A 20,625-nucleotide genomic window follows, 5' to 3' on the forward strand; every position below is an offset into this window, starting at 1 on the left:
TTTTTTACTGTAACATAAATTTGATTTACTGGTCTTGTAGTCAGAATTTAGCCAGTTTGTGGACAGCAGCCTTCAGGATGCCCCGATGATCACACTCTGTATTCACACCCTTGTGTCATTCTTCCCACACCATGCGGACTGAATCTAGGGCTCATGCTCTTAAGGAACAAATAGGCAGAAGCAATGGCATTGTCTCTGTTGGTTGCATATAAAAAGACTCTGGCTTCCCTCTTGGGTGTCCTCCTGACTTTCTCCCTCCCTCTCTGCAGGAAGCCCACAGCTATGTTTGAGCTGCCCTTGGGAGAGGCCAATGGCTGCTATCTCTTTTGTCTGCCAGAGAGGACCTGAGGCTGACAGCCACGTGAGTGAGTACGAAGCAGACCGAACCCCTGTCAAGCCGCCAGATGACCCCAGCCCCAACCAGCAAGGTGAGTGCAGCCCTGCAGAGGACACAGCTGAGCTGAGCCAGACTCCTCACCCACAGAGACAGTGGGATAAAAAATATGTGTTGTTTTAAGCCACCAAGTTTTGGGATAATTTTTTAGGCAGCAATAGATAATTAATACGATAATCTTAACTAAAATTATCTTTAGGTTTTGGAGTTGGGAAACTATCTTATGATATTTAATGAATTGGGGTAAGTTTTTAAAATCTTTTTCTATGATGAAATTATTTATTCCTTTTAACTTTCAAATGAGCACTTGTAAAATAATTTAGGAATCAAAACTTTTGTTTTTAGAAGAACTCTTTATTAATTCCTTCAATCTTTTCCACTGTTCTTAATATACTCAGATATTTCCTTTCTTGAGTCAGTTTGGGTCATTATGTATTTCCAGAAAATCATTTGTTTTATTAAGATTTTTCAAATTTATTCATGGATATGTATATGATATTCTCTTATTAATCTGGCCTCTTATTAATCTGGTTATAACCCCTTTTGCATTTCTAACTTTGTTGATTTCATATTCTTTTTCACTACATTTTTTCTAGGCTATCCGTGTATTATTTGTATATGGTTGGGAGACTCTGAAAGTAGCAGCTCTTGAATTTATGTATCAATTTAGTATTTACTAATATCTTCTAGTAGTTGCTATTCTGTTTTCTTCTATTCATAAGGGTGATTTGCTTATTGTTGATGGTGTTTTGTAAACTTTGCTTAGATTATTCTTGTTTACTATTATTGTTTATAATGTAATAATTGAAGGTTATTAGTACTGTTCTGCAGGTTCTCATTGTGAGGTTTTCTAAAGTGATTTACTTTCCTCGTTGACACATTTTTTTCCACTGGAGTGTTTTATAAATTCCCATATCTTCAGATATGGGGATATATGTATATGTATAGTTGATTCACTTTGTTATAAAGCAGAAACTAACATACCATTGTAAAGCAATTATACTCCAATAAAGATGTTAAAAAAAATTCCCATATCTTCAGTGTGTGTGTGTGTGTGTGTGTGTGTGTGTGTGTGTGTGTGTATGCATGTGCACACATATGTGTAGTTAATTTCTAGCTTTATTACTTTGTACCCTGTGACAGATAGGATGGCCATGTGTCCCAGTTTTCCCAGGACACTCTCAGCTTACACTGTATGGGGAAATAAAACTTCCCCGGTTTTCTCAGTGCTCCTGTAAAAGACCTGCTTCCTGATATTCCTCACATGCCATGAGAATTCCATCTGGAGGATGGAATAGTAGTTACTATTTCTACTAATAGTAGTTACTAATTAATACTAACTACTAACAGTAGTTACTAATTCTCATTCTTTTGTCTAGTTAATTTCTTAGATCCATAAGAATAATAAAACTTCTCTTGTCTCCCCAAGAAGGCCAAACAATACAGACCAACCTCCCCAAGGTGGCAAAAAGGGAAGCAACTCTCTCCCTAGTTATAGACATTTCAAGGAAGAGTGAACCTCAGAACTTGGAAAACTCTCTAAGTCTAAAAAGCCAAGACACACACACACACACACACAAACACAGGACTGTCTGGCCCCTGGAGACTTTATTTATATATCAAAAGGTTGAATTAAGGACTCAGGCCCATTATATTTCCAAAGAGACCCTTTCAGAAGGAGCAAGAACAGCTGCCTCCTTTCCTTTATGTGCAGAGAAGAATCCTTTTCCCTCAAACCTTCACTTCATCCTGCCACCCGTATCAGAAACATTCCCCCCGAGCTTGCCTCCTGTCTTTCCAGGGTTAAAGACCTGGACCAAAGGGGTGTCAGCACACTTGATCATCTTGTATGGTCTGTAAGGTTTCATTAAGAACTTGGTCTCTGATGCTGTTTGTTTCCCATAACTGCCATAACAAGGTTGAACAAACTGGGTGATTTAAATAACAGAAATGTATTCTTTCACAGTTCTGAAGGCCAGAAGTCTGAAATCGAGGTGTTATTGAAGCCAAGCTGCCTCCAAGTGCTCTAGGGGGAAATCCTCCCTCCGCTTCCAGCTTTTGGTGGTAGCTGGAAATTCATGGTGATCCTTGGTTTATGGCAGAATAATTCCATTTTCTATCTCCATCTTCACAGGGCAGTCTTTCTGCTGTGTGTGTCTGAGTCCAAATTTCCCTCTTCTTACAAGGACGCCAGTCATTGGATTAGGGTTCACCCTACTCCAGTATGACCTTGTCTTAACATGATTACATCTGCAAACAAACATTCTATTTCCAAATATGGTCATATTCACACATCCCACGTGGACATGAATTTGGGGGGGAAACTATTCATCCCAGTACATACACATTCAGGAGAAAATTAACAAAGATGAATATTAAAAACCCAACATACTTTTCACCTCAGCATAATTATTAATAGCTCCCCCTTTCACTCTCAAAAGTGTTCCAGGGACTTCCCTGGTGGTCCAGTAGTAAAGAATCCGTCTTTCAATTCAGGGGACGCAAGTTCAATCCCTGGTCAGAAAACTAAGATCCCACATGCCACGGGGCAACTAAGCCCACGTGCCACAACTGCTGAGCCTGCATGCCTCAATTAGAGAGCCCACACACTCTGGAGCCCGTGCGCCACAATTAGAGAGAGAAAACTTGCACGCCACAACTAGAGAGAAGCCCTCACGCCGCAACAAAGAGCCTGCACGCTGCAAGGAAAGATCCTGCATGCCGCAACTAAGACCTGACGCAGCAAAAAAAAAAAAAAAAAAAAGTGTTCCAGTTTGGTTGATAAATGGTAAGGTCCCCAACGGCAGACTTTCATATTGTTCAATAATAACAAATTCTCTATTTCTGCTCTCTTGACATTAGGTGTGGCCGTGGGAATAGTTCTGGTCAATAAAATGTGAGAAGTGACATTTGTGAAGGCTTTAACTGTCAGTGCTCAACTCTGCAGCCCTCACAATATTATCAAATCAAATCCAGCCTGTACTAAAATAAAATATCACCAACAAGTAGAGTGTATCTTAAGACTGCAAGTCTATTTTAACCTTAGGAAATCCATTAAGGTAATAAACCAAAGGACTAAAGGTGGGAGAAGGGTGACCTTCTTAGTGATAATAAAATAAAATTCAACGCATATCTGAGATTTGGGAGGAAAAAGAATCAATAAACTTGGATTAGATAAAACCTTATTTATTGATAAAAATGTATCTGGCAAATTACACCCTTAAGTTGAAATATCAGAATTCCTATTAAATTCTGGAAGACAGGAACACTTACTGTCATTACTTCCATTCCACAAGATATTTCAGGTCCTGGCCAGTGGAAGAAGAAAATCAGAGGATCTGAGTTAGGAAGAAAGAGGGAAAGAATCACCTATTTACTGATGTGTGATCATTTAACTAGAAAGCCCAAGAGAATCCATTGAAAAAGTGTTAGAAATAGCAACAGAACTCAGCAAGATGATCAAAATAATATATATGTATAAAAGTTAATATCTGTATATACATTTTTAAATGTACTGAATTTAAAAAGTGATCCATTAACAATAATGACAAAAATTATACAATCCTAGGAGCCTAACAAGAAATGTGCAAGATCCTTATGAAAAAATTTACATTTTACTGAAAATACAAAAGGCCTATATAAATGAATAAATAATGTCACATAGTAACACTCAAAGTTGTAGAAATAGAATCCCCCAAATTTAGACTCAGTTTTGTTTAAAATTATTGAAACCATTAAGTCATAAGTAAGAGGGGTATTTAGTGAGAAACCTTGAGAGAAAGATTGTTGTCATTCTTGTGCATCTAGCTAAAGGGCAATATTTAGTGAGTAACTGAGATAAGGAAGATTAAGGAATGCTTTTATTTGGTGATCTCAAAAGACTGACAAATAATTATGGACCAATGAGACAAGATTCTTCATTTTAAACTTATACATAACTACGTTTCTTCTTAAATGTTTAGAAAGTAAGAGTAGGATGCCCCTGTCATAGTCAATTTATAACTATGAAGGTTGCTAATCAAAAAACTCAAGGATGATCTATAAACTGCATTTGTTGGAAAGTTAGAATGTTTGTTACAGAAAATTGTATTTATTCATTGAAATTTAGAAAGAATGTTTGCCATAAAATTTCGAATTTGTTCACCTACATTATCATAACTACCCACCAACTCTGACCTCTCTGATCTTATAAACATTAACTCTGTCAATATACAAACATTATGTACTATCTTAATAATTAGGAAGAGTACATCTAGATATTTCTCCCTCCTGATTTTTAAAACTACAATAAAAAATCCTGTTCTTGAACAACTTCAAATCTGTGTAACTTAATCTATAAATTTAATACAACCTCACAGAATATTTTATGAAACTCAACAAGATAATTCTAAACTTCATTAGGAAAAGAAAACACACGGAAGAAGCCAAGAAATTTTTCAAAAGAAGAAATGAAAGAGAAAACGTTCCTGCCAGATATAAAAGCATGAATACCATACGTATATTACATGATACATTACACACATTCTAGCAATTCAAATACTGGCAAGGAGTTGGACACATGAAACAATGGGATGAAATAGAGATTCCTGGAGCAGTTACAATGGAAAGTTAGATCCTTTTCTCATGTTGTACAAAAATAAATTCATAATTAAGGCATAAACATACAGAAAATACTTTAGAAGTATAGAGGGACTTCCCTGGTGGCACAGTGGTTAAGACTCCATGCTCCCAATGCAGAGAGCCTGGGTTTGATCCCTGGTCAGGGAAGTAGATCCCACATGCATGTTGCAACTAAGAGTTAGAATGACACAACTAAGGATCCTGTGTGCCGCAACTAAGGCACTCGTGTGCCTCAACTAAGGAGCCCGCCTGCTACAGCTAAGACCGGGTGCAACCAAATAAATAAATAAAAAAAATATTAAAAAATAAAAGTATAGAAGCATAATTTACAAAACCATGTAGAAAAGACCTTCTTAAGAAAGACACACAGCATGGAAATGATAAGCGTGTGATAACTTGACTACATAAAAATTTAAAACTTCTATACAACAAAAGATTATAAACAAAGTAAAAAGATGAGAGAACCCAGCTTCCCTGGTGGTACAGGGGTTAAGAATCTGCCTGCCAATGCAGGGCACACAGGTTCGAGCCCTCACCCGGGAAGATCCCACATGCCATGGAGCAACTAAGTCCGTGCACCACAACTACTGAGCTTGCTCTCTAGAGTCCACGAGCCACAACTACTGAAGCCCACGTGCCTAGAGCCCGTGCTCTGCAACAAGAGAAGCCACCGCAATGAGAAGACCGTGCACAGCAATGAAGAGTAGCCCCTGCCTGTGGCAATTAGAGAAAGCCTGCGCACAGCAACAAAGACCCAACACAGCCAAAAAAAAAATTAAATTAAATTAATTAATTAAAAAAAAGATGAGAGAACAAATATATGCACTATGTCTATAAAGGGTTTATATTTAGAGTATACATTTATTTTAACTTTTATAAATCAATTTTTAAAAATAGACAAACAACCCAATAGCTAGTTAGACAAAGGATATAGACAGTCATACAAATGGCCTATAGACATATAGAAATATTTTCACCTTTATAATGATTGTGGAAATTAGTTTAAAAATCTATTATGTATTATGTTATCTTTCTCAGAATGACATTCTCTCTTTGGTAATACACTATAGAAAAGAGAATAAATTGGTACAGCCTTTTTTGAAGGGCATTTTGGCAAGAATGTATTGCTATTTTTAACGTGCATACTTGGAGTAGAATGAGTGTCACTTGTCAGCATTCACCCCCACTTTGCTGTAAGAAGAGTTTTCATGTCTGTCCACTGCCATGAGACTCCCAGGGCCCACCCCTAGGCCAAGAGTACATCCTGTATTGTAAGAACTAAATTTTTAAGAGCTGCCTTGACATTTTTGAGCCTCACAGGGCTCCAAAGTTCTAAGTGAGTTCCCCTGCTCTCAACAGGTGTGACCCCCAACCAGCAAGAAATACTCCCCTTCCACCCAGTCCTCAACTTAATGGGTTTCACCTCCCTGTCAGCCTGTGGAAGTATTTAAACAAGCCAATCACATCCTCCTGTGGGAATGAGGGGGAACCCCTTGTTATGCCAAAGCCTGCCTCCCACAGCCCTGCTGTTTCACTCTACTCCCAAGTGCACCGCTGTGTGACCCTGCACAGTGTGTGGAGTCCTCCTTCCTGAGGCTGGAAGAACTTGTGACTAATAAACTGCTGTCCATCTCATCTGTCCAGCATCAGCACTGTGTGTTTGGCCACTTCGTACTACTCAGTGTAGGGATCCCACCTTCAGCAACAGGGACCTGGGATGAGAAGAATATAGACCTGAGCCTCATCCAGGAGCAGAGGAGCTGGTGCTGTGCAGCCCTTATGTGAGAAAAAATGTGCATCACTGGCAGTGTGGGCTTGTTTGTTACTGTAGCAAACCTGAATGCTACAAATATCCTCTTACCCAGCAGTTCCTCCTACATGTGTGTGTGCTGGAAAATACTTATAGTCCGGAGGGACACAGAGAAGCACATAGCAGAATTTCCAGTGCAGCATTGTGTGTACTCCTGAAAAATTGGAAGCAATTTAACTTCCCATCAATAAGGAACATTCAAAACAATGTCAATCTACACTATGTAAAACCACACAGCAATGAAAAAGAATGGGTTAGAACTGCTGCCTTAACAAGCTTTACTCCTGAATAGAAACATGCATTGTGATTCCACTTATAAAATAAGTAAATAAAACACTATTTACAATTGGAAATGTTTATAGGTCCATATAGAGCTATGCATATGCATAGAACAGAGGTTTGGAAGTTTATTCACTGAAAAACTTACTTTTTTTTTAACATTACTAATAGCCTTTTTTTTCAGATTTTTTTTTAATGTGGACCATTTTTAAAGTCTTTATTGAATTTGTTACAATATTGCTTCTGTTTATGTTTTGGATTTTTGGCCATGAGGCATGTGGGATCTCAGCTCCCTGACCAGGGATCAAACCCGCACCCCCGGCATTGGGAAGTGAAGTCTTAACCACTGGACCACCAGGGAAACCCCTGAAAGGCTGACTTCTGACAAGGGAAAGTGGTGGTCAAAAGAAACCTTTAACTAACATCTGAGTAATTAAAATAAATGAGATGAGAAGCACTTCTGGACTGTCTGTGTGGATAGACATGGACCCTCTCCCCAGCAAATGAGTCAAAACTAGTAAAAATTATATTTTTTTAAAAAACCCAATTATTTAAACTCTCAATAAGTTGTCCTATGAGCAAATAGAGAAATATTTACTCAAGAAAGCTACTGTCTCAGTAATAACAGAAAGTCTATGCCTTTTGAGCATTGACACACTTCTATCCTTACCTCAGGGTGACTGAAGCTGTACTCTGCCCAGATGTGGCCAAGAAGATGGGACTCCCTCTTCCCTACCTCCCAGTCAAGAGCTACAATACCTTCTTGGAAGGGGAGACCACCAGCACTTGCATCCCTCAGCTCTGTGTTGCAGAAACTCTATTCCAGGCAAGCATGGCCAAGAATCTGAGTCTTCCTTCCTCTACTCAGTCCCTACTCTAGGGCAGAAGCTTCACTGCAAGTAGGGCAGGCTGAGAATTCTAGACCCTCATCACCTCCACCCAGTACCCTGATAAAGCAGAGGTTCTATACTAGGAGGAAAAAACCAAGAAATGCAGGCGCTACTGCTCCAACCCTATGCCTGATCCAGAGCAGGGTGTTGGTCTGAGAGAAGCGGGCTACTGTTCCAGCTACAAGTCCTAGAACAAAGACACAGAGGGTCTTTCTGGAGCAAAGCCATGCCAGGGGAATGAAGGACTCTGTATCTGTCCCTAATGGGACAGATTTTATTTAGAAAAGTACTTGGGGAAGTTCAAGCATAAGAGTACTCCAAGGATATTTTGGTGGTGAGTAATCTTGGAGACTTCTATGATAGCAATGAGTGAAATAATACACAAACTGAAGTTTAACAAAGAGAACCAAGCAAAGAGACAGCTAAGAACTGTCCAGGTTCTGAACAAGCTTTAAAGATTGGCCCCAAAGTCTATGCCCATTAAGAAGTTCAGCTTTAATTGGATCAGCCTGGGGAGCAATTTATGCCCCAGGGTGTCATTCAAAACAATACAGCAGTCAGCTAATTAACAAAGGCAAATAGCTGGTATCTATTGATACCAATAGAGGCAGACAAGCCAGAAGCTTAAAAGTGATATCACAGGAAGAGACAGAGAAAGACTAGCTATAAAACCACTGGCACCTGGGGGCGGGAGGTTGACTGTGAGCATGTATCTTTTCGATGTCACCAAATAAAGTTTTTAAGTGTATAAAATTACAAAGGAAACCAATTATACTGAAATATAATTATCTGAATATTTTACATTGTGAGAGAACAATGTGAGTCTTGTCCTTAAGGGATTTATAGTCTACTTGGCTATGTATTAACCTTATCTGGCTTAACGTGCCACGGAGCGACTAAGCCCAGGCGCAACAACTATTGAAGCCTGCACACCTAGAGCCCGTGCTCTGCAGCAAGAGAAGCCACTGCAATGAGAAGCTCGTGCATCGCAATGAAGAGTAACCCCCACTCGCTGCAGTTAGAGAAAGCCCGCACGTAGCAACAAAGACCCAACGCAGCCGAAAATAAATAAATAAATAAATAAATATTTTTAAAAAGCCGTTATCTGAACTTCATGTAGCAGCAACACCAGCTACATCAGGAAGCATGTTCCAAGCTCTGCTCTAGTGCTGGTCAGCTGCAGAGCCCTGAATAATTTACTTAAACTGTTAGAGTCTGGTTTTCTCATTTGTCATAAAGGATCATAGCATGTTCAGAGCAATTGTGAGGAAATAGAGCACAGAGAACTTTTTATAAACTGTAAAGCAAGATGCAAATGCTAAAGCTAAGCAATAATCAGAACATTTTGAAACTAAACAGACTTAGGCCACTACCATAGAAAAATGGATACAAGACCTGAATTTGGCCTTGGGAGGTCAATAAGATAATGGGACCTGAAAAAACTGCATTCCTGCATGTAGCCAAGGCAGAAACATAGGCGAAAGGGGAAAGAAACTAGGTGAAAGGGGACATTATAGCGAAACCTGAGATGAATTACCGTATTTTAGTATATGTTACCACCCTTTTGTTAATATACATATGATTTTAAAAGCGCCATGACAGTCCCAGTTAGACTGTATAGGGTCAAAGGAGGAAATGATGATGTAAGCCTTTATGTCTACCCAAGAATGAGGAAGAAGGTAGTCTTCTTCCCGCTCTAATTTTTCTCTGATTATAAAAACATAGCCCTCTTTGTTCTCAGGGCTGCACTCCCTTGCCTGCCAGCTTGTATCTTTCACAAGCGTCCTATGCTAATAAACTCACTCTTTGCCTGTCACTTTGCCTCTCACTGAATTCTTTCTTCAGTAAGTCCTGAGGCCAGGTGTGCAGCTTCAATCAAATGACTGTGGATTCGAGTCCCCTCCTGAGTCAGAGACTGTGGGTTCGAGTCCCATCTGAGGAGTACAGTTTCAGTGTGGGGCTTCCTCTGTAAAGAGTGATGGGAACACCTGTTCATGGCTTCATGAAACAAAACTGAAATCATTACCTAGTTAGCTGCTCACAGATTAAAATCTGCAAACTTGATTTCCCGAGTACAAACCCCCAAGATTTGCAAACACACTCTGCTGCAGGTCACCTCTTCATCATCTTGCTGGTTCCCTGATTATAATCTGGTTGATAAACAATGACATATGATCAATTTGTCTAAGATGTTTTGTCTTTATCACCACTGTTATTAATATTAAAAGTAGTGAGCGTCGATACGCCCCCAAACTGCCTTTCATGGTCTCTAGCAGACATAATTCCGTTCTCATCCTCTAGGTTTCTGAATGTTTGAATTTAGTGTGAATTCACTCGCCATGAAACTGCAACTAAACCATCAAACACAATGGACAGGCTAAGCTCAGTATACACTGGGGGTTCTGAGTGCTGCCCCCAGACAAGCCCCTGCAGCCTTGTGAACCAGTTAGAGATGCAAAATTCTCAGACCCACCCCCAGTCCTGTGAAATCACAGCCCTGTCTCCCCAAGCCTGTCTCCCCAAGCCTGCTGGTAGCTCTGATGCTCACTAGAGTTTGAGAAGCCCCAGGTTAGAATAGCAGGAATGGTTTCTTTCTTTGCCCATCTGTAGCTGTGATAAACAAGTGTTTGGGGTTCTCTCTCTACACTCAGTTTATTTGAAAAGCAGATTTCCAACCAGGGTTCATCCCACCATTAGGTAAGAAACTACTGTTTTTAAATACAGGAAAAAGATAGACCTGTATCAACTGGGGACAGATAGAACTGAGGAATCCACCCCCACTGGCTGGGAATGTGGTTGAAAAAATGTGCTTAGAATTGAACCAAAGATGAGAAACCAGGAGAATAACGTTGTTCTCACCTTCACAGCAAAGGAAGACCTGACAGGCCCTAAATGTCCTGCTTCACACTGTGGAGAAGAGGAAAATCTTTTTGACATTACATTTTTTTTCATTTTTAAAAATTGAGGTATAGTTGATTTACAATATTATATATGTTTCAGGTGTACAGCATAGGGATTCACAATTTTTAAAGGTTATACTCCAGGGACTTCCCTGGTGGTCCAGTGGTTAAGACTTCACCTTCCAATGCAGGGGGTGAAGGTTCGATCCCTGGTCGGGGAGCTAAGATCCCAAATGCCTCGTGGCCAAAAACACCAAAACATAGACCAGAGCTAAGATCCCAAATGCCTCGTGGCCAAAAACACCAAAACATAGACCAAAAACACCAAAACATAGACCAGAATGTTGTAACAAATTCAATAAAGACTTTAAAAATGGTCCATATCAAAAAAATCTTTAAAAAAAAGGTTATACTCCACTTATATTTATTATAAAATATTGACTATATTCCCTGTGCTGTATAATATATCCCTGTAGCTTATTCATTTTTTACACAGTGGTTGGTACCTCTTAATCTCCTACCCCTATTTTGTCCCTCCCCCTTACTTTTTATTCTTATTAAAAGCCACTATCTTTTTGATGTTAGGTTCATTTTACTCACAGCAGTTATGTCTGTTTCAAGTTATCATTTTAAAATGTATTTACTGATCTCTTTCTGTCCCCTCCCCACAATGAAGGCAACCTTTTTATCTGGAGCTTCTGGGTCTTCTCAACTCCTGGGACAGAGCCTGAGGCATCCCAGCCCTCTAAACATATTTCCTAAGTAAGTCAAATGAAGGCTTTACACCCTTTGGAAATGAATTACATTCTTGCTCACAAAAAGGACCACTAAGGAAAAAATGTGGTATATTTGTCAGCTCCAGCTACCATAACAAAATACCACAGACCAGGTGGCTTGAACTACAGATACTTTCTCACATTTCTGGAACCTGGGAGTCTGAGATCAGGGTGCCAGTATGGCTTGGTTCTGGTGAGGGCTCTCTTCCTGGTTTGCAGACAGCCGGCTACCTTCTCACTGTCCTCACATGGCAGAGAGAGGGCTCTGATGTCTCTTCCTCTTCTTTTAAAGGCACTAATCCTATCTTGGGGCTCCACCCTCATGAACTCATCTAAGCCTAATCACCTCCCAAAGACCCCACCACCAAATACCATATCACAGGGAGTGGGAGCTTCAACATGTGAATCCTGGGGGGACACAATTCCGTTAGTAGCAAGTGGGTTGTTCTGAGAATTTGAATTTCATCCAGGGTTTAGTCAGTGATGAGTAAGAGAGCCACTGTTTGTATTAGGAGATTGTAAATTATAATCATTGTGGGGGTGGGAAGGGACTGAGGGTAGGAATCCAGGATCTCACAAAGCCACAGACAAGTCTCCCATGTGAACCAGATGCTTAGGGATGGGGCAGGGTTGAGTTCTATGGATGTGACAACATCTTCCACTCTTCCAAGAAGAGGTCAGGGCTGCATTGACAGCATGCTCCTTCCACTCCTCAGTGTATCTTCCAGCATCAGGTTCAGAAGATCTAGAGCTTTGAGGGGTTCTTTTGAATTTCCCCAAAATGATATGCAAATTTTTCTGGGGAGTGAGTCTGTAGCTTTCATCAGAATCTCAAAGGAATCTAAGACCAACAGAAGACTAGGACTCCTGGGTCTGACTGCATCCTGCTGAGGTGGAATAATTTTGTAAGGTAGGTATACCCTCAACTTGGTTGAATTTTCTTTCTGTAGCTTCCCTGGAGGGAGTCCATAGAATGCCCAACTCAGCATGAGGTCGGGGGTCTCTCTGTAGCCAAGAAGGGTGGGGTGGAAAAGGGATTACACAGACTCACACACGAGATGCAAACTTCCTCCTCTTCCACTCACAGCTGATGAGCCACCTCACACTCAGTGGGAAAACAGAATCCACCAGAGGAAACGCCTCCTCCCTCCTTCCGATCCACACTGGCATGGAACAGGCACAATCTGACTATGGCCAAGCACATGCAGCCGTTCCCTTTGGCATCCTAACCTGTTCTGGCCTCTCCTGTCACTTAACAGCTTTCCCTGAACCCACCTTACTTCCGGCACACATTGCTTGTGTCTTCACTCCTTCCATGAACTCCAGCCTCTTCAATTAGACTTCCAGCTCAACCACTCCACTGAGATTACTTTTCTCCTGGCCACCAATGGTCTGCCTCTTGGCAAATCCAGTGAACGCCCAGTGTGTTCATCTCATTCAACCCAGAAGGCCAGTCCCCCATTTTGAAATCTCCTCCTAATTGAACTTCCCTCTCATTCCCTCTCCTGGCTTTGCCATAGCCCTGGAAGTCCCAGCTTCACCACTTTGCTGGCTTATACTTCTCTCTTCCAGCACCCTGGGGTTGGCATGTGGAATGAAGATCTGACTCTACTTTTTGATGTCTGATGACTGCCTTTAAGCCCCCTCACCTCCCTTCCCTGCTGGTGCACATCTGGACACACTGGTAAGAAATTTGGTGCTCCTTCCTTTGGCACCATCAGGAGACTCAAACTGAATGAGCCCCTGCCTGTGCGGCAACCTACAGCTTGGCCCACCCGCTAACCATGATGAAACCCGGAGCCAGTCTCCCTTCATTGTGCTCTCAAGCCTTTTGCACCTGCTTGCAAAGGCTGCCCTGCTCTCCCAGAGACCTCATTTATGTAAGTGAAGGGGATCAAGATATGCCACCCCAAGTATGCTCCTTTGGCATAGAGATTATTTTAAGCTAAAGGCAATTGAGATACAACAGATGCCCTTCCCTATCTACCTGAAAGCAGGGCACCAATTTCACTTGAGAATGGTGATCCCTCCCTCATATCAGGGAGAGAAGAGCACTCTTATCACCTGAGACAAGGAGTCAACACAGACTTGCACTTACATAAACACACCTCACTAAAATTACCCTTATCTCCCGTTAGTTCTACTATGTATTTCCTCATCACTTACCCACAATTTATTGTCCCTTGAAGCCCAATTCCCCTTCCCTTTGTTAAAATAGTATATAAGTCTCTGAGTCTAACCACTTCTTTGAGTTTTCTTTTCCGTGAACTCTCATGCACATAAATATTAATAAAAATTGTGTGCATTTTCTCCTGTTAATCTGCCTTTTGTTAGCTTAATTCACAGTCCCTCTTTACAGAATATAAGAGCGTAGAGGAGAAGTTTTTCCTCCCTGATGTTAAGTAATAAACCTCTTCATATCATTTTGCTGTGTATGTGGCTTTATCAGTCTTGACATCAGAACCTAAATTAGGTGGGGCGAGGGGGTCTCTCCAGTTATGCAGGAACAGTCACTGACTCCTCTTTTCTAGTTATACTCACACCTTTGCTAACGTTATCCAGTCCCATGGCTTTAAATAACATCTAGATGCTCCCCAAATAATAGAGAGCCCAGAATCCTCCCCTGAACTCCAGACTCAAATTTCTACTCCTTAGTTACTACTTCAATATCTCCAAGTTTAAATTTAAACAGAATTCTTCAACAACAACACATTAAAAGCATCATGCATCATGATCAAGTGGGATTTATCCTAGGGATGCAAGGATTCTTCAACATCTGCAAATCTATCAATGTGATATAATACATTTATGAACTGAAGAATAAAACCCATTTCAATAGATGCAGAAAAAGTTTTTGACAAAATTCAACACCCATTTATGAAAAAACTCTCCAGAAAGTGGGTATAGAGGGAGGTTACTTCAACATAATAAGGACCATATATGACAAACACATAGGAAACATCCTTCTCACTGGTGAAAAACTGAAACCATTTCCTCTAAGATCAGGAACAAGACAAGGATGTCCACTCTCACCACTACAATTCAACTATTCAACTTCCACTATTATTTGGAAGTCCTAGCCAAGGCAATCAGAGAAGAAAAAGAAAAGGAATACAAATTGGAAAAGAAGAACTAAAACTGTAACTGTTTGCAGAAGTCAGGATACTATACATAGAAAACCCTAAATATGCCACCAGAAAACTACTAGAGCTAATCAATGAATTTGGCAAAGTTGCAGGATACAGAATTAACACAGAGAAATCTCTTGCATTCCTATACACTAACAACGAAAGATCAGAAAGAGAAATTAAGGAAACAATTCCATTCACCATCACATTAAAAAGAATAAAATACTTAGGAATAAATCTACTAAAGGGGGCAAAAGACCTGTACTCAGAAAACTACAAGGTACTGATGAAAGAAATCAAAGATGACACAGATGGAGAGGTATACCATGTTCTTGAATTAGAAGAATGAATACTGTCAAAATGACTATACTATCCAAAGCAATCTACAAATTTATTGCAATCCCTATCAAATTACCAATGGCATTTTTCACAGAATGAGAACAAAAAAATCTTATAATTTGTATGGAAACACAAAAACCCTGAAGAGCTAAAGCAATCCTGAGAAAGAAAAACAGAGCTGGAGGAATCAGGCTCCCTGACTTCAGACTATGGCACAAAAACAGAACTATAGATCAGTGGAACAGGACAGAAAGTTCAGAGATAAACCCATGCACCTATGGTCACCTAATCTATGACAAAGGAATCAAGAATATACAATGGAGAAAAGACAGTCTCTTCAATAAGTGGTGCTGTGAAAACTGTACAGATACATGTAAAAGAATGAAATTAGAACAACTCCCTAACACCATACACAAAAATAAACTCAAAATGGATTAAAGCCCTAAATGTAAGGCCAGATCCTATAAAACTCTTAGAGGAAAACATAGGCAGAACACTCTCTGACATAAATTGCAGCAAGATCTTTTTTGATCCATCTCCTAAAGTAATGAAAATGAAAACAAAAATAAACAAATCAGACCTAATTAAACTTAAAAGCTTTTGCACAGCAAAGGAAACCATAAACAAAATGAAAAGACAACCCTCAGAATGGGAGAAAATATTTGCAAATGAAGCAACCAACAAGGGATTAATCTCCAAAATATACAAACAGCTCATGCAGCTCAATATCAAAAAAACAAACAACCCAATCCAAAAATGGGCAGAAGATCTAAGTAGACATTTCTCCAAAAAAGATATACAGATGGCCAAAAAGCACATGAAAAGATGCTCAACATTGGTAATTATTAGAGAAATGCAAATCAAAACTACAATGAGGTATCACCTCACACCAGTCTACAAACAATAAATGTTGGAGAGGATGTGGAGAAAAGGGAACCCTCCTACACTGTCAGTGGGAATGTAAATTGGTACAGCCACCATGGAGAACAGTATGGAGTTCCCTTAAAAAACTAAAAATACAGCTACCATATGATCCAGCAATCCCACTCCTGGGCATATATCTGGAGAAAACTATAATTCGAAAAGATATATGCACCCCAATGTTCAGTGCAGCACTATTTACAATAGCCAGGACATGGAAGGAACCTAACTGTTCATCAACGGATGAGTGGATAAAGAAGATGTGGTACATATATACAATGGAATACTACTCAGCTATAAAAAAGAATGAAATAATGCCATTTGCAGCAACATGGATGGACCTAAAAATTTTGAGTGAAGTAAGTCAGAGAAAGACAAAATCATATATTACTTATATGTGGAATTTTAAAAAATGGTACAAATGAACTTATTTACAAAACAGAAATAGAGTCACAGATGTAGAAAATAAACTTATGGTTACCAGTGTGGAAAGTGGGGAGAGGGATAAATTAGGAGATTGGGATCAACATATACACACTACTATATATAAAATAGATAACTAATAAGGACCTACTGTATAGCACAGGGAACTCTACTCAATATTCTGTAATGGCCTATATGGGAAAAGAATCTAAAAAAGAGTGGATATATGTATATGTATAACTTATTCCCTTTGCTGTACACCTGAAACTAACACATTGTAAATCAAATATATTCCAGTAAAAATTTTTTTAAAAAACAGAATTCTTCACTTGTCCTTTCCCTCCATCCCAAATAAACAGCACATTTACCCAGTTTCAAGCCAAAGCCCTAGAATTTATCCTTAACTCCTCCTTCCATTCATGTGCCACATCCAATTTGTATATGCCCTTCAAGGTATCTCCAAGTAGCCACTGAATCCTCCTTTCCATATAGTGCCCACTGCCCGTCCAGCCACCATCACTTCTCATCTGATGGCCACATGTGTCCTTCTCTCCACTTTTGCCCCTTGGCAGTGTTCAGACCAGGATGCTGAACAAGCGTTTGTAATACGAAGACTCATCTCTCTCCCCTGCTTACAGCTCTGCCCACTGGAATAAAATCCATCCTTGATTTCAGGAGTCTGCTTACCTCTTCCACTTTTCTCTCTCTCTGAGCTCCAGTCAGACTGTGGACAATCTGTCACTTCATCACATTCGGCCATCCTACCTGGAGGCATTTGCCTGGGCAGCTTCCTTCTCCTCTGATCTTAGCATCCTTAAAACCCAGCTTCCATGCCCCCTCCTCCACGAGACCTTCCCGACCATCCTTAAAACTACAAGCAGGTATGAAAACTTGAATTATCCTGTTTACCTGAGTGCTAATTGTTTTATTTCTTCCTGCAAGTATCTCCTTCAACTTGACAATTTTCCTCTCTCTGCCATGGCAGAACTTCTTGAACCTGGCATCTTGCTTCTCAACACTGTATGCTTTCATGAGAGTAAATGCTATTTTTCCAATCCCAAGCACAGAGCCTTACAATAATACACACACAATAATCATTTCTGTATAATAATAGATGACCGCATGTACAAATAAATGAGTAAATCACATGTCCTGGAACAGGGCTCTGTTAACCATCAGCTCAGGATATGTGAATTAAAAAATAAAGTATTTGAATATAAATTTACAAAGAGCAGAAGAAAGTAAAGGTAAACATTTATCCATTTTCTGTATGGGAAGATATGTGTACACTTAATATAAATGGAAGAAATTACAAAGTAAAAAACTGATGTCATGGATTGCATTGAAAATGTAAAAAATATAAAATGTAAAACAATTTTTACATTTAAAATTACATACCACAAAGAGAGAAGGAGTGTGTAACAAACATGATGAGCTTAGTACTCTTTAATATTCCTGATTTGTACATAGTGATTAGAGAAAACATGACCCCTAGAGTTTAGTGAGGGCAGAGAACATAAGTAAACTATTTATTAAAGAGGATTAAAAGAAGAGAAAGTATATTCCACCTTACTAGAAATCAAAAATGCAAATTAAAACAATAAGATATCCATTTTTGTCTCTCAAATTAGCAAAAGGTTTCAATGGCAAAACTGTAATGAAACAGCTGATGGGAAAATAATTTGGTATAATTTTGTGATTTTTAAAAAATGCCTTAAAATGATTTTATGAACACTAACCCAGTAATCCCACTTCTCTGAATTTATCTGTAAAGAAATAACCAGAAAAGGCAGAAAAGATTTATGCACAAAATTTTATGTTACTTAATTAAAAATGTATCTTTGAAACAATTTAGGATATTATTATTTGAGTAAAAGTTAAGTAAAATGTAGCTCATTTATGTGAAAGACTATAATAAGGCCACTAAAATGTTTACAAATCCTGTGTAATGGCTTGAGAAAATTCCTGTGACATAATGTAAAGGAAAAAAGGAATGATATGAGAGGATACATTTATGTAGGCGTACATAGAAATGTACTAAAAAGAAACAGAAAGATGTATAAACAACCAGAAAGAAACATAGAGTTTCTTCCTCTCTAAGTATCAAATATTTATAATTCCTGGTAACTCTACAGGTCACAAATGAGGTTTTAATATTTTAGCATCATAAATATTTGTTATTGGCCACATTCAAACCCAGTCCATTCAGCATCCTTCCGTCTGAAACCTGTTGTTTTACCCCAGGCCACACCCATCTAGTCAACCCATCTCTCACTGGTCCACACGGTGTTAGGCGTCCAAGGACACAAGGTAAATATAATGTGCATTAACTAAGTTAAAATTTGAAATCTTGAAAATAATGCAGAGCTTCATGAGGTTGACGAAAATCTCAGGGAAACACTGCTCAGATCAGGCTAAATCTGCTGCGAAAAGATTTGTCCCCCTAAAAAGGATTATGTAATGGTTAAAGAGAAGAAAATAAAGATCAATGCTGTCAATGAGAATGATTTGAGTATCAATTTGAGAAGCCCTAAGAAAAGTTTTTTTTCTTTTTTGTCAATTAAACCCTTGATGGTTAGGCTGTCAAATTCAAAAGTAAAGTGAAGAAAACATCCCAGACCAAGTTGGTGGTGTGCGCATGGGCAGGGAACCAGAGAAGTCTGGAAGGGCGGTGGGACCACACTCTAGGGATCCTGGAGCTCCAATTGCCTTAGGTCTTCAGTTCCCCAAGTCTCTGCCCAATTTTCAAATCCCATCTGGGGCTGATGTGAGAAAGGGTTGGGCCATGTACAAGGCCAGAGTGCCCCCTCTGAAATAATCCAGCCTGGGGACTAACCTAAGTATTTATTACAGGAAGAAGGTGCTGTACAGATGAAAAAGGAAATGTGCAATTTTAAGGAAGAGAAATCAGTGGGCATCTAGAAGACCTAAACTACATTTCAGCATTTCCAGATCCTGGGCTAATTAATTCCAACCTCACAGAGCCTAGCATTGGAGACTCTTAGTAAGTGTCAGCCTCCTTCCTGCCTTCATTCAAGTTCTGAAAAATTCTCGTCCACCTGCACACCTTCCAGGCTTCATGGTTATGACATATTTTCATAATTAGTTTGAAGACAGATTCACTGCTTTATTCGAGAGTCTTGTCACTTAAAATATTAACTGCCATTAGATTTTGCAGTAGGTGTATCCAGAGGTTATCACCATAGCAGTAATTTCTAAGCTAAGACTCTACAAAAGTGGCCTAGAAACTCCGATTTGCCCTTTGTTTCTCCCTGACATTTCTGTTTGTTTCTCATGTACTTATGTGATTAATAGAATATCACTTGGTAAACTAAATTCCCAAAACATGAATAGTTACAGTAATATAGCAGCTGTGACAAATTACTCAGTCCTGTCTTGCCAGACAAATATTTTTTTTCAGACTTCACATTCATAAAATAAAACTGTGTAAACATTCTAGCTAGGAGTATAGAATTTTAGCTTTTCCTAACCAAAGTGGATCACGTCACTCTAATACAGTGTATTCAGATTATACAAATCTACACTTTCTGACTTGTGCTGTACATCAGGAGTCCCCAACCCCCAGGCCGTGGACCGGTACTGGTTCTCGGTGTGTTAGGAACTGGGTTGCACAGCAGGAGGCAAGCAGCAAGGGAGCAGAACTTCATCTACCTCTCCCCATCGCTCGCATCACCGCCTAAACCATTCACCCCCTCCTCCTGCATCCCGGCCTTTGACCCATAGAAAAATTGTCTTCCACAAAACTGGCTGCTGGTGTCAAGAAGCTTGTGGACTGCTGCTCTACATTATGAATATCTGCAGTGGTAAATAAAACGCCTGAAAAACAGTGACCGTCATGAACAAGGAAAAGTGTCGTTAATAAACCCTCTGAAATATTATACAACAGAGAAACTTTTTGCTGAAGATCTGTGGGTCAAGCATGATTTCTCTTTGGTTTCGAAGCATGTTTATTTTGTGGAGAGATGTAAGAATAAAACAAAATGAACCAAAAAGACATTTCAATGATGGGAAGTAGAATTGCTTGATGACGCTGTCTATGCAATTCACAAAAATATACAGGTTGTTAACGTATTTAGCTGTTCAGCCTCTGCTGGGCATGCCCTTTTTCATCAAGCGTTCCACTT

General features: G+C 39.5%; 1 pseudogene; it reads left to right on the top strand.

Moving 5' to 3' along the window:
• The first annotated feature begins 310 nt into the window (after positions 1 to 310).
• Positions 311 to 20,625, top strand: part of LOC132427712 (NADH dehydrogenase [ubiquinone] 1 alpha subcomplex subunit 3 pseudogene) — a 98,139-nt pseudogene continuing 77,824 nt past the window's right edge.

The sequence above is a fragment of the Delphinus delphis genome, chromosome 6, assembly GCF_949987515.2.
Source record: "Delphinus delphis chromosome 6, mDelDel1.2, whole genome shotgun sequence".
Lineage (NCBI taxonomy): Eukaryota > Metazoa > Chordata > Mammalia > Artiodactyla > Delphinidae > Delphinus > Delphinus delphis.